The sequence below is a fragment of the Phyllostomus discolor genome, chromosome 6, assembly GCF_004126475.2.
Source record: "Phyllostomus discolor isolate MPI-MPIP mPhyDis1 chromosome 6, mPhyDis1.pri.v3, whole genome shotgun sequence".
Classification (NCBI taxonomy): domain Eukaryota; kingdom Metazoa; phylum Chordata; class Mammalia; order Chiroptera; family Phyllostomidae; genus Phyllostomus; species Phyllostomus discolor.
In genome coordinates, this window is record NC_040908.2 from 71,537,784 (window position 1) to 71,552,480 (window position 14,697).

Below are 14,697 nucleotides of genomic sequence, written 5' to 3' on the forward strand. Positions count from 1 at the left end.
GTTGGTCTGCAGCTCTGACTTGGCTTTGAGGCCATGCACCCAGCTGCCTGATATAGACCAGATGGGTGGGAATCCTACACCAGCAGATGTGTGCATGACTTCACTGCTCCAATTTCAGCACCTCCTCTCCCCTATCACCAAACGGCAACCCACAGCAGAGGATGCTTTTCTGATCATTTTGCACTCATTAAATACAGCTGTCACAACAGTGGGCATGAGGATGCATGCAAAAGTTTTCTGCCACGTCAAAATAAAGCTGAAAAGTTTTTTAAAAAAGAGCTGAAATCTCTGAAGCCTATTCTCAAGGAATATTGGAAAAATCACCTTTTGTCATTGACAACAGTGTTCCATTGCAACACAAATGAAATCTTGGCCCAGACTAAAGAAGCATCAACCATCAAAATTTTGCAGCAAAAAGCATTTGGTCAACCAGTTGGAGTTCAATTTTACTATTCCTGGGTCTGAATGACCTGGAGGCTCTATAATCACTGGACTGGTTGATCCCTGCTAATGGTCTTAATGGGCAAAGTAGTTTCCTGAGTCTCAAAGAAATGCTATGAGAATGAAAGAATCAGACACCTCCTACACACCTCATTAGAGAAGTAAAGCAAACAGATTCTAGAGCCATAACACAGACCTTCTGGGTTAGACTCTGGGGGTGGAAGTGGAGACCTTCCATGATTCTGGTGTAGTCATCAGTATCAATTTCACCAATCCACAGACCTGCATGGGAACCAGCAAAAAGGACTATGTGCAGTAATGTGCTTCTTGATGCTGCAACTCCTAAGCTTTCCTGTTGTTTACTGTCAGTCTTAACTGCTTGACCAGCCCAAAAGTTGACCCTGCTTTCCTCTCCAAGAACCCTGTCCATTTCCTCAGTGAGTCTGAAGGGACTCATTGCCCACCTCAGTAATGATCACAGTGGTGATCACTCTCTCCTTGTTGTGATATAATCTGTTCATACATTACCATGAGACTGGGAGTTTTAGAGTAAGGACTGGCTTTATCATCATACATTTGGCCTTAACAGTGCAATGAAGGGCTGGGTCAAAAAAATGGTGGACAGAAGGGAGGAAGGTGATCAATGGCATCAGGCAATTTCAAGGGTTGTTTAGGTATGTCTTATAGCCAGATGTTGTTTGTGCACATCAGGAAACACAGATGCATATGTTTCAGCCTCCCTTGCTCTACCTTTAGGCTCCCAGCACATGGGTGGTGATTATTGATTAGGTAATAGTAGAAGCACTGATCTTCTGCTTGAGTGTATCAGTCAGGGTCCAGCCAGGGAAAATCTACCTCACTAGTTATTTGGAAGCTACTATTGCCTATCTCTTAGTCTCCACCTAAGTGGAAACAGGGCCTCAAGGGAGCAGAAGAATATGGCTAGTGAGTCCCATCCCCACTGCCATGAGACAGAGAAGAGCAGGGACAATGGCTTGATGACCAGTGCTATGAGAACCAAGTGTCTGCAGTCTGCGGTTGTTTGGGTAGTTCCATTACAAGATGTGATACACTTCTAAATGATCCAAAGCTGACCACACCAGCTGTCAGGCTAGTGATTACATCCACCTTACTCTGTATTCTTCTGATATAGGATGATATCACAGGTGACTGCAAGAAAAAAAAAATGTAGGAAATTGAGATGCTGTCTCCACCATGATGCCACACTGGGGAGAATACCCAAAGCACAAAGAGAATTGATGAATGTAAAGGAATTGTGGAAGAAAACCTAGAATCCCCTAGTGTTTTAGTTCCTGTGCTAGGCACTGACTGCAGATATAAAAAACAATGTAAAGGGAAAGGCCAAGGGTAAGAGGGCACTGAGCCTGGAATGTACTTCTGTCTTACGTGAGCGCACAAGGGAGAAGCAGCTCATTATCTGTGCCATGTTCCACCTCCTTTTGGAAAGGAAAGAATTCACTTACTGGTTGCTTTGTCTACACAGAAGTACATTTTGACTAGGTTTTATTATTCATTTGAATTTATTTGATCTACTTTATAAGCCCTTATTAACCCATCAGGAAGCCTTGATTGTGTGTCTGAGTGCAAGAAACTTCTCTCAGGAACACCCTTCCTCCACTTGCCATACAGCTGGCTCTGTCTCTTTTTCTAGGACTCACCTTGAATGTCCCCTCCACAGAAACTGGCCTTAAAGATTCAGCTTGGAAGTTAGTCTCTTCTTCTCCACCATTTTTTGTCTTAAGTCTTGTTATTTTTCTTGGCCTAACACTAATTATAATTTGCTTATTTACCTGTTTCATTATTTTTTTTGCCTCCTCCAGAAGGGCAGGGCCAGTGTCTATATCCTGAGGCAAGCATAGGGCCTGGAATGTCATAGAAGTTACATGTGAGCATGACTAAATAAATATGATAATGCATAATAAAAAATTAAACAAGATCTACTCCTTTTTTCAAAGACTTCATAATATTGGGAGGAGCCACGTACACAAGTAACAAAACAAGACATTGCAAGACAATTCCTTTTTAGAGTGACAGCAATAACTCTAACAGAAAGGGTAGTGGGTAATCTGGGCAATTATTGTTCAGGATGAGTAGAGAAGATAATGGATTTGTGGTAGAAATAGGACCAGAATTCACCAACTTCTGAACAATGTTCTTCCCACTCACTGTGGTTTTTGACTTCCAGTCAAGATGGGTTTGTATGTATGAGAATGTGTGTGTGTGTGGCTTCAGCCTGAAACAGCGGGTAATTTTGCTGTTATGGACAGTCTAATCTGTCAGAGATGAACCTCACTGGGTATCTTCAGGTCTTTCTCATTTTGTTTCTTTCTTCAATTGTTGCTCCCTAAAGTCAAGCTGGCCAAGTGTACCAGTCCCCCAGTGTGTCTCTGTCATACTCGGGGAATGACAGTAGCTCACACATATTCCATAGGTGGTATAGACAGTATTTAATTATATTATTTGTGCCTCTTTTAACAGTGCTACATAGAGAACTTTTATTTTAATAAGAAAGTATTCACTATTCAGTATAATTGGAAACATTTTTTAGTATTTCCTGAAAATTTTGGATGATAATTCAGAGTACTCTGGGGTTGAGCAAAACCAAGACTGGATCTCAGAGTGCTAGCAATGCTCACCATGACCCTGAAAATGGCAGCATATATGAAGAAACTGGCTCAGCTCCTGCTCTGGAGTTAGGGCAGGCAATCATCTAGTGTTATGAGGACCACTCTAGACTAGGGAGGCTCTAGGATTTATTTTTTCATTAATGAATGCTTCAGGAAGTTCACTGTCTCTAATTCCCTGCTTTGAAAGATGGAAACTTGAATGTGCAGTGAATTAAACATTATGTTGATTTGCAAGTCCTGAGCTCTCAGAGGCCTTGGGGAGGTGCAAATTTAGAAATCAAACAACAGGAGGACTGGCTATCCCCTGTCTGACCACATAGTGAGTGGCACTGTTTGCTCCCAATGCCTGGGAGGTGGTAAAGGTTCCCCTGTGCTCAGGACCTGCATTCTGGGCCTGGGGATGCCCCCTTGGTGTGTTTATAGTGGAGAGGACCAGGCCTGAGCTCTAGGAGGAGGACAGTGGCCCAATCCTACCTCTCTCTCTGTGCTGCCCTGCTTTCAGAGAAATTCTTTCTTTTTTCCCCCCTAGTACTTCAGCACTCCATTGTATTGAGGGGAGCTGTGTCATGCTGGAATTATTTTCACAACAAACTAAAGAACACAGCTGTGGTGCTGGATGCATCCCGTGATGCTGCAGGCTTCTGTGGTTCCTGGAAGTGGTTCTGTGGCTATGGTGGGCCGTGGGGGAATGAGCATCACATGTGGGTGGTGGACAGTAGGTCTTTTGAGGAAACTGAGGGAGAAGAGGGCTTGAAGGCGATTGATGTACTCAGGATTTGAGGCTGAGTGGGGAAGGGCCACAGAGCTACCTTCCCTGGCTCCCATTTTAAAGAAGGAGAAATATAGTTAAGAATTCAGTAGCTTGATTTCACAAGAGGAAGACTGGTTCACTCCAAATAACTAGCACCTGTTAACAGTGACAAACGTATCATCCGTTTGGCCCTGGCTAAAGGCACAGATTATGTAGTTACCAAATGACAACATGCAGGGTTATCTGCCATGAAAGCACGCTTTCTTCACCCCAATGCCTGCAAGAACAAAGCACTAATACCTGATTAAAATATGTTTGATTATCATTTTGGCACCAAATTCCTTTCTTGAGTCTCTTTTGTGCGGTCATCTTGTTATGATGCCCCAAAGAGCTGGCAACCATTCCAGGGCTGACTTTGTGAAGTATTGGCAGTGCTACTCTGTTCTTATTATGAGTAAAAATTTAAAACCCAAGCTGATAAACATATTTTTTTCACACTGAATTCATCAGGAATACATTAACATTTTCTAAAAGGTAAAGACAGAAAAAAAAAGAATTGAAAGGAGAACATTAGGATGTATTTGGCCATTAGGATCCCTGTTTCCACCAGCTCCTGTTTGTGAGCCAGAATATCACCCCATGTAACTCACACTCAGGAGATTAGCCTATGGAATAATTATCACCCCTGATGAACAGAATAAGAGCCTGTTCCTGTGTGTGTGTGGAGCCATTCATCCCAAGAAAGAAATCTGGAGAGGAAGCTTAGAGCATATTTAGCATAGGTCCTGTAAAAGGATCCAGGCAAAACAGGCTTCACATTAGTTATGATTATATATGGAAAAAGCAGTTACTTTCTGTAGTGACATATGGCTCAGTTGGTACAATGCCCAGGAATCTCAATGTCTGCCCCCTACCCCTCATAGAAGGGTGAGCCCTGTCTCTGTCCTTCACCCTTTTGTCAGCGGGACCAACAGCACTAGGCAGCTTGTGGAGAGACCACTGGTAACGTGAAATCGAATCCACATGTGCCAAGACCAAAGCTGCTGCTGGGCTCTGGAAGTTGGCAGGTGCCACTATCCCTGTCTGTGATAATAATTGTTCTTAAATTAGGGAAATTTTGAATGGAGCCCAAATCCATCTGCTTAAAATTCAAGCTGGTGACATTTCATAGTAAATAACAATGGCAACAACAATGGCAACAACCATGACAAAAACACAGGGACACATATTGCAAGGGTGATTTCATTCTCAAATGATGAAAATTTAACCTTGTTCTGATAATATTCTATAACCAGTAAACTAATTTCCAAATTTATAACATGGGCAGGCAAATAAATTGAGTTTAATTGTGGAAGAGATAGGAAGACCTATGACCACTTGAATGCATGATATTCATTTATCCAGTCATTCCTTTATCTGACCAGTACTTGCTTGATTCAGTACGTGAAACCTCCCTGAGTGCCAGCTCTGTGCTCAGCACTGGAAACATAAAAATGGTCCTTCCCTTCAATGAATCCAGTCTTGCAGGGAGGACAGAGAGTACTTACTTTTGTTATGGCGATACCTGGAAGGGAGTGAGAACCTGATTGCAATTGGCTTACGAAGCTGGGGAGGCCTTACAGCTAAGTGACACAGAGCTGGATGGAGGTGGGAGATGGTAGTGCCTTTCAAACCCTCTCATCTGGCTGAGACTCTTGGCTTGGTGGCTTCTAACTGTCTACAAATGAGATACCTCCTTAGTCCTTGGCTTCCTCACTAGTGAATCAGAGAGGGCAATGCCTCTTCACACTGATGTTCTGAGAATCCAATGAAAAGTTTTATAGAGAGAACCCTGTGGGGTGCCTAGTGGCAGGCAATTCTCAGACACTGGTAGTTTGTTGCTACTAGGGAACTGGGAACCGGTCTTAAAAATGTAGCCCCCAGGGCTTGTTTGGGGGCATTGATGGTCTTTAGCAGCAGGAAGACATCCTTGGATTTGTGTTACATAAAGAAAACTTGGGAGATATTTTGGTAATCAATTAGGGGAGGAAGGAGTGGAGGGCAGTGAGCTGCAGGGTGCAAGACCAGTAAGGAGGTGAATGAGGCCAACTGGACAAGCAGTTCTGAAGGCCTACCTTGAGCCATTGAGAGGGGGAAGAAGGAGTGGATTGTGACATGTTTGGAAAGTAAAATACGTAAGACTGAGAAGAGTGACAGACAAGGTGATAAGGGGAGATGGGGGAAGAAGAAAGAGTAAGAGAAAGGGTCAGAGCTAGGGAAAGAGAGAAAGAGAGGGAGACGTTGATGATGAGGCTGATGGTGATAACACTGACTGAGATGAAGAATGAAGCAAGGAGGGGATTGGGTGGAAGGGCATAAAGAAGAGAGCCATCTCCCATCCAGAAGAGCTCTGTCACAGACACAGGAGGGCCATGATTATCCAAGCAGACTGGGCGCCTCTCCCCATGGCATTTAGAATCAGGTGAGGAGCACCAGTGGTCTATCCTTTCCTCCAACTGTGTCCCATTTACTAGAGGCATTCCAGGCAGGCAGAAAGCTGTGATGTGAGAATAAGAGGCTTGTCCTACATTTTGAAGCCCCAGCTGATCTGTCTTCTGGGGGCACTTCTCTCTGCACTGGCTTCAAGGGCCCCAGGAGCTGTTTTCTTTTTTTTTTTCTCTCTCTCTTTTTTTTTTATTTTAATCATTGTTCAAGTACATTTTTCTCCCCCCTACTCCCATTCCAGCCCACCCACCCAACCCTCCCCCCTTCCCCCCATTACCCCCCACCCCTAGTTTTTGTCCATGTGTCCTAAGGAGCTGTTTTCATGAGATCATATCCAGATCCTCCCACAAAAAAAGTGATCCCGAAGAAATGCAAAAGTATGAACTTGAAGAAGTGATGAAGTATTTACCGTCTCTTACAGGTTGGTGCAGAATCTTTAGTGGTCTAAATCAAGGCTTTCTATATTTAGTGGTGTGATTTTAGCTGATGTTCCTTCTGTGCTTTTCAGTGAACACTCATTGAGCACTCTGAATGGGAAAAGGGCCTGGGCTGGAGGCTGTTAAATGGTTTACTTCACCTGAGCTCCACCATGAAATCCTATGAGGGCAGGTAGGATTTGAGAGTTACTGCGTAAAAGGTGGGGACAACTCAAGCTCAGAGATGTTAACTAACTTAGTCACACAGGTAGTCATGGCTGGAGTTGGTTTTCAATCCCTGATCTTTGGATTTTGAGAACAGAGTTCATTATAGTATATATAGCTTGTGGCCCCTTCTGTATTGCTTGCTTTTCAATGATTTTATTTTCAACTGTTGTTGGTCCCTCCAGCAAAGGAATTACTAGGTGGACAGAGAGGCTAGTGCCAAATTCATGGGCTATTTGTAGATCACATGAGCCCCCTTCTCACATTCATGTAGCATACTCCATATACCTGGAATGTCTTCCCCTTAAAATAGCAATGAGCAACATGCAGTACTTAAACTTTAGAAATACAACCCTTGATCAATAATTTCAGGAAAAAACTTAGTTAAGGTTGTAGAATTCTTTGACTACATGATCACTTACTCAAGTTCAAGCAGTAGCTGGCCTTTCAGTTGTGGCTGACCCTGCCAGAGAGAGGCCCAGGAATCTGCCACCATCCAAGAATGATCTTTAGACAGGGGCTAATCCCAAAGACAGGATGTCTGAAGCCATGTACATGAAGCCAGTGCTCCTCTGTGGGTAAAGAGTCAAAAAGATATAGACCTCTCTCCTTGACATACATCCTCAAGGAAGAGTCCTGCAAGATATTCCCTTTTCACTCTTTTAGAAGCAGTTAGTGGAGAAGAAAATCCCATCAGAAAGTGTTTTCAACTCTTCCTTTCCTGTGCTGTCATACTCCTTAAGACACTTCTAAATTCCCACCCAAATGATAGGTTCCCTCTATCCTCCACTTTCTTAGCAACTAGAAATTAAATGTGAATCTACCTTTTGTGTCTGTGTCCTGGTGTTGAACTCCAATGGTGATTAATCTCTAATTAGCTTGTTCTTAATATTTATTGCATAAGAAGTTCTTTCTCTGTAAAATCCTCTTGTCTAATCTTCCTCTACACTAGTTATTAGTGCACAAAAATGTGTTCAAAACATGGGGTTTTTCAAATTCTGCATTTTATGCTATTTTTACTCAAGTTTCATCTCCCCTTCCCTGCCACTATTCCCCATCCCCCAACCCAAAACACAGACAACAAGTCCTTCTAATGACAAAAGTAAGAAATTACTGGTGAATGGCCACCAGCTATGGCAGAAGATGGTAGGTTGTAGTTGGATTCCAGAAAGCGAAGCTTGCCTGTGTCCATGGATTAGAAGGTTGTGGAGGGCTCAGTGATGGAAGTATGTCCTATGCCTCCTGCCAGTGGAGAAAGTTCTCAGGGGCCTGGCCTTCATGTGGCTGGAAGACGCTAGTGGTGGGAACAGTGAAGGTCAACAAAGATGACCTAGATTAGCTTTCTCCTTGGTTCCATCCTGAAGAGGGCAGATACAAAGTTCTTCTTCCTCCTTGGTCTGCAGTCAGTGACTTCTCTTAATATACAGTCTTAGCTGTAAGATGATATATTGAAAATATTCATACAGAACCAACTACTGCCACTTTCTGTCATTTTAAACAACTTGAGGTTAATTATCTGAGCCAGATATTATCAAGTCAAATTCAAAGGAAAATCAAAGATGATGAGAAACACTCTGATATTATTCTCACTATGTGTGTGGCTTTTGGTCAGATAAATAGGGGGCTGTTTAGAAGAAATATGAAAAACATTTAAAAGGGAAGTTGATGGTGATACTTGATTGTGAGATCTGGATTGATGGATTTGCCTGGTCTGTATCTAGATTTTGAGAGTTGTTGCATTAGAATTTGTTATGTGATCCAGAAGTTCATGATTTCTATCATTTCCAGGCATGAAGACTATGATGGGTCTGCCAGGCTTTCTCTTTGAAGAAATGTTCTTGAGGAATTTGACCTGTGGGGTTGCTCAGGTGAAACTCACTGATGTGGTTAGAGGGAATGGCATTGGGGTCTTTGGCCCTTTGTATGAACAGATGCTGAGTATATGGCTAACTGGAGGTACTGGTCAAAGGGACACTGTGGCCTTTCTTAGTAACAGCACTGGCTGAAGGGAATTGGCAGGAATTCACTGGTCACTCAAGGTGGACTGTGAGCTGCTTTGGCCTTTAATTGCTTATTTGTACAAGTTAACATTTTTTATATGTGGAAAAAACTGCAGTTCAGACCCAGAGGCCTGGGAAATTATTATTAGCACCTTTGCAAGTTTTTAATCCCCTCAGAGGCAGGGTTCATGACTTTCAATCTGTGTGTTCCATGCAGCATTTAATAAGAACCAGTGCTAGTAGGAGACTCCACCTTGGAAGGCATTTTTACACCTGCTGTTACCCTTACTATTAGCCTAGGAGAGTTGTGGTTATTATCATGTTTATTGCATAGCTGAAATATTGAAAAAGAGTGAGATTAAGTGTCTCTTCTAGTATCCCACAACTGCTCGTGGATGAGCTGGCATTTGGTCTTTGAGGGTACGCTCTCTACCCTCCTGCCCATGATGACGTTGTTGGGATGGGGTAACTTGGGGAAATGTCTCACTGCTTTCCTCTGAAGCTAACTCCTTTGAGAGGATGGCAAGCCCAAGCCTGCCAAGAGAGGCCAGAATCTGCAGAAATGGTAATGCCCTCCAGGAAAGGACATTTGAGCCCTCTGGCAACTTCTGCTAATGTCCTAACAATCCTCATTGTTGGGACCTCCTTTCTTCCTTTTGACCTTAAATCCTTCTCAAGTTAAGCCACTAGCCTCTCATGCCCTGGTAGATGGGAATGAAAAACAGGTGGTTTCAATATTCTGTATGCAAGTGCACAATTCTATGAGAAATGAGAGTGTACACATGTATATGTACATGCATACATGCATTCACACATACATGCATGCACACCAAACAACCCAGTTCCCCTACAGGCCTTCACTGTACTAATAAAAAGCTCATAGTTATGCCTTTAGGATTATTTTTCTCCTTTGGAAAATATTCCTTACATTAAATATAAATTAACTTTTAATTTCTCAAAAATAATGTTTCCTAGCTGATATAATTTCCATATAAATATTTTATAGTAAAATAGTGGATTCTTAAGTTATGGGATTTTAGGAATTTTACCAACAAACTTTTGAAATTATGAACATCTTTCTATTGAAATACATGCCATAAATAATACATTTTTGGAAAGAAAGGGTCCATGAACTTGAGTTATGTTATGTTGTGTGTCTGAATCTTAAAGCATCAAGAACTACAGTACAATTGTAGTACAACAACAATTAAAATAAAATTAAAAAAAACAAATTACTCATTCAGTCTTCAAATATAAAAAAAAACATCAAGAACTAGGTTTTTAAATTGGGAAATGTATATGCACTATAGCACTTTGTACTGCATAACAGGATAAGCTGCAGTTCTTGCCTCTGTTCTATTTTTATTTCCATTATGGATTACTTTTGTGTATTTAATGAGATTCTATTCAGAAAGGAACCAGGAGTCTCCAAGTAAACAATTAATTTCCAGTTGGACAACACCAGAAGCAGTGGGTGTGGGGTGGGAGGAGGTGAGGAGAGGGCAGACAGAAGGCAGTAGCAATCACTGGCAACAAAACAAAACCTTCCAGCTTCTTCTTAGTTGTCCCATCTCCTATTCTGGCACCAACCTGTACTATTACAACTACCAGTAAAATGAAGAAACATGAGGAAAATGAGAAGATGTGTGGAGAGGCCCATAAGGTGGGTGCACATTTCTGGGGGGAGGAAGTCACTTTTGATTTTTCTCCAAAAAAGAGAAGGTAAGAAGGAGAAGGAGAAAAGAAAGAGAGAGAGGAAGAGAGGAGCAGAGAGAAAGAAAGAGGTGAGAGGAAGTGAGGAGAGAGAAAGGGAGAGAGACAGGGAAATAGCTGTTAGTTTCTTGGAAAAGAAACAGAAAATAACCGACAACTCAAGGCAGAGGGGCCTCAGGGTTGTGAAAATCTGCTCAAGGGACTTAGGCACTAAAAGAACTGGCAATTGTTACCGCTCCCCCCACCCTCCAACCTCACTCTTGGTACAGAAACTTAGGGTGGGACTGGGGTCACACAAGTAGATTGCACTCATCAGTGTGCTTAACAGATTCCACATTGTCTCTTCCATTCCTATCCTGACTGGCCTAGTTTAGGATTTCTTTATTCTCTCCATGTACCTCTGTTCTACTTCTGGGTCCTGTCCTCCAGCCTCAGCAGCACCCGTCGCACAGAGCAGATGCCCTGAGCCTTTCATGCTCCAGCCTGTGCCTGCCTCATCACCTGCCTCTCCTGCCACCCTGACTTTGAACCTGGTGCTTTGGTCACCCGTAAGTATCGGCAGCTTCCTTAAACAAACCAAGCATCCTTGTGGTCTTGCACATGCTGCTTTCTCCATCTGGGATGGTAAAAAACACAGCCACTCTGGGAGCTCACAGGAGTTCCACGTATGGGCTACCCTTAACTGTCTGAGGTGGGCCTGGGATCATCTCCACTTTCCAGAGAACTAAACTGAAGCCTAGAAAGGTTCATGAGCTTAAGGGAAATCTTGCCTGTGTGGAAAATTGTATCAGATAAGGAAATAGAGAAAAAAGACCTGACATATATTTAGCATCTACTATGTATTAGGCTATGCTAGGTGCTTTCCAGATCTCATATGCTATGATCTGAATGCCAAACTGTCACATTTTTCTAAAATAGAGATTTCTGATCAATGTTTATTTAGAAGAGAGACATTCTGTCTTCTGACTTTATTTATTCTTTTTTTAAGCCCTAGCATATTCTAGTATGCTAAGGTAAAGGAGTTTCTCTCACCTGCCTCTTTCTCTATTGTCAATCTCCTTTGTTGTTCCTTTGCTGACAGCTGTCATCTGTCTTTGACTCACACAGAACCACTTGCAGGAAGAGCTCTAGAATTAGGGAAGAAAAGAGGAGGGAGAAGAGATAACAGTTGTGCTTTCCCCCCAAGAATCAGGAAAACAGAAGGAAAATAAAAGTGTTGTCAAGTGTGTTGCCTGCATCCTTGTCAGGTAATGTTTCTTTAGGTGTCTTTGCTTCCCCTTCCTCATACCTAGCTGGCTCTTCATCATTTTTTAATATCTCTTTGGGGATAGGGACATGAAAGTGAACTGCAGGTCAAAGCTAAGAATGAGGGGTTCTAGGGTTCTTTGTGTGTTAACCTCACTTTTTCTTTGTGTTTGTGCCTTTACTTGGATCAGGTAAGGCTGGTTTACCATTCCAGTCACATCATCTTCCCATGGATGACAGCATCACACCTTCATCCACCCATTTACATTTCAAATTGTCACCCTACTGCCCTTCATTAATTATTTAGTAACACTAGTCACTTGTGAGATTTTCTAAGTCCATATTTTATGTAAAAAGATCCAATCTGTTTTTATCCAAATCTTTCCCTATGTAGTTTTTTAAATGAAATGGTTTGATTCCATTTGAGTCTCTGGAACCTGAGATATTAACCCCCTTCTTTGCAAGAGTTCACTTGGACATTCAGTTCACAGGACTGGAGTCCACCTGCCTGGCTCCATCCCTGCCTGCCTCTGACCATGGACAACTTTCCATCATGGGAGCTCCACTTAATAAGTAAATGAAAGGCTTTGTAACCCACAACCTCAAGGTCTCTCCTGTCTTTAATGATTGATGGAGTCTATGAGAAGCAGTAGAAGGGACATGGACTTTCAAATTTAAGAGAGTTTATGTGCTCCTTGGCTCTGGCATTCATTGGCTTATTTGTGTGACATTGGGTAAGTTACATAATCTACCTGAGACTGACTTCTTTACCACTACAATGGGTGGCAGGGAGTTAAGAAGAATGCATGAAGCAACACACATACTGTGGACCATGAGATGGCTGGTGTTCCAAGGATTTAATCCTGACTCTCTCAATCAATGCAAATAAACAGTTGGCATACAATAAACCCTCAAACGCAGCAAGCAATTTATCATGGTGATACCTTCACCCTATGGAAAATTCTTACAGATATCAATGTGGAACCGAGGGAAAACTCTGCAGCAAAACAACTTCAGCTCCCTGAGATGGTAACCTGGGGTTTGTTCCTCAATCATTTACATTCCAAATCTAATACTTATTAGTTGTGTGATTTTGGAAAAATTATTCAATTTTTCTGGGCCCCCATTTCATCATCTGCAAAATGGTTCCCATGAAACCTGTCTTGGGAGGATATTGTGAAAAATTAAATGGTAACACAATAAACACCTGTAAGCATCTAACAAATAATTTTTATTTATTGACATAATGATAAGTTAATGTCTGTTTATAAATAAGCTCTGATCAATTCTCAAAAAAGAAAGAAGGGTTAGATTTTTCTATTTTATTACTCAAAGTATTTTTAGCTTTTAAGGAAAACAGAGCACCTCTTTTACTACATAGAAAATGGAATCTACAGTTTTTTTGGCAAGATAAAACAGAATAGCATAAAGACAACTGACATTGCTTCTCTGTGCATATTGCATCTTGTCTCCCTATTTTACAGTTTTCAGAAACCAAAAGTCCATCTGTCTCTCAAGACCTTTCTAGTTTCTAGAAAACACTGTCTAACTATGGTAGTCTTGTTTCATTTGGCTGACTCAGGTCCCTTTATGCTGTACTTCTGCTGGCATGCACACAAAGCTGGTGTGCAGATATACGGCAGCCTCTGCCCTGGCAGCTTAACCTCCATTGCAGGTCACCATGCTCTGTTAACCTCACCACAGCCTTCCCCTGTCTCCTCAGTGGTGAAATCACAACAGAGGGGAATACAAAGCTTGATGCACATTGCTCATTTATGCCCATGTAAAAAAAAAAAAAGCTAAGGTATTCTGGACACCAGAGCACTTCTTTCTGTGGTGTTTTTATAATCTCGAATTCATCCAAGAGCTACAGATCTAGTAAGTTAGTAAGTCCATTAATGGCACACTGTATTACTTGGTGGAGAGGCATGTTCTTGAAGACATTAAAATCTTGACCTTTTTTCAGTCCAGGCTTTTTATTTATTTTTTGTCTCTTTTTGCTTATTCACTCTGAACTATACATTTCTTATTTTAGTTCAAATGTCCCTTTACTCTGTGAAGGGCAGAGACCTGGCTCTGTGCTTTTTGGCATATGAGGAAGCTTCCTCCCTCCAGGTATACATTGAAGTCCCCTAAGTTCACTTTCCAGCTGTCCTTGGACTAGGTCACTGTTGCAGCCCAAACTCCTTATGAGGTGACAGGCATTTCAGTTGTATAGGTGTGGTTGACACTTCTCAGCACCTTGATTTCTTTAATTTGAAATACCAAGAATGATACCCATACCTACTTTCTAAAAGTTGTTATGAAAAGTAAATTGAATAATACCTGTTAAGAATGGTAAAAGAAGAAAACATTATAAACACTCTGGTGTTCAAAATAATATTTGCCACCTAAACAATAGATGAGTTGGACTCCCAGGGTCGAACTGTGCATGCTCAAAACAACAGTCACAAAAGGAAGGGTGGGGGGGCCTGACTTCTCTTAGGTGACCTCCTATCAGTCATAGAGGATAATGCCATGTAGAATGGCTAGGGTGCCAAGTGCCACCTGGTTGGAACTGCTTCCACAACCATTCTCTTCTCCTTCTCTGGCTCAGTCAGCAGCACCAACCACTGTGTCAACAGGCAGTATCTCCAAGACCTGACATCTGGGGCAAATGAGCCAGTGCAGGGTGGGAGCTGCCCTGTATTCAATGATCACCTTGGAGGAATGCTGATGTGTTCTCGGTGAGTCATAGAGAATGATGAGTTTGTGTTCAGAATGACTCTTCTGGA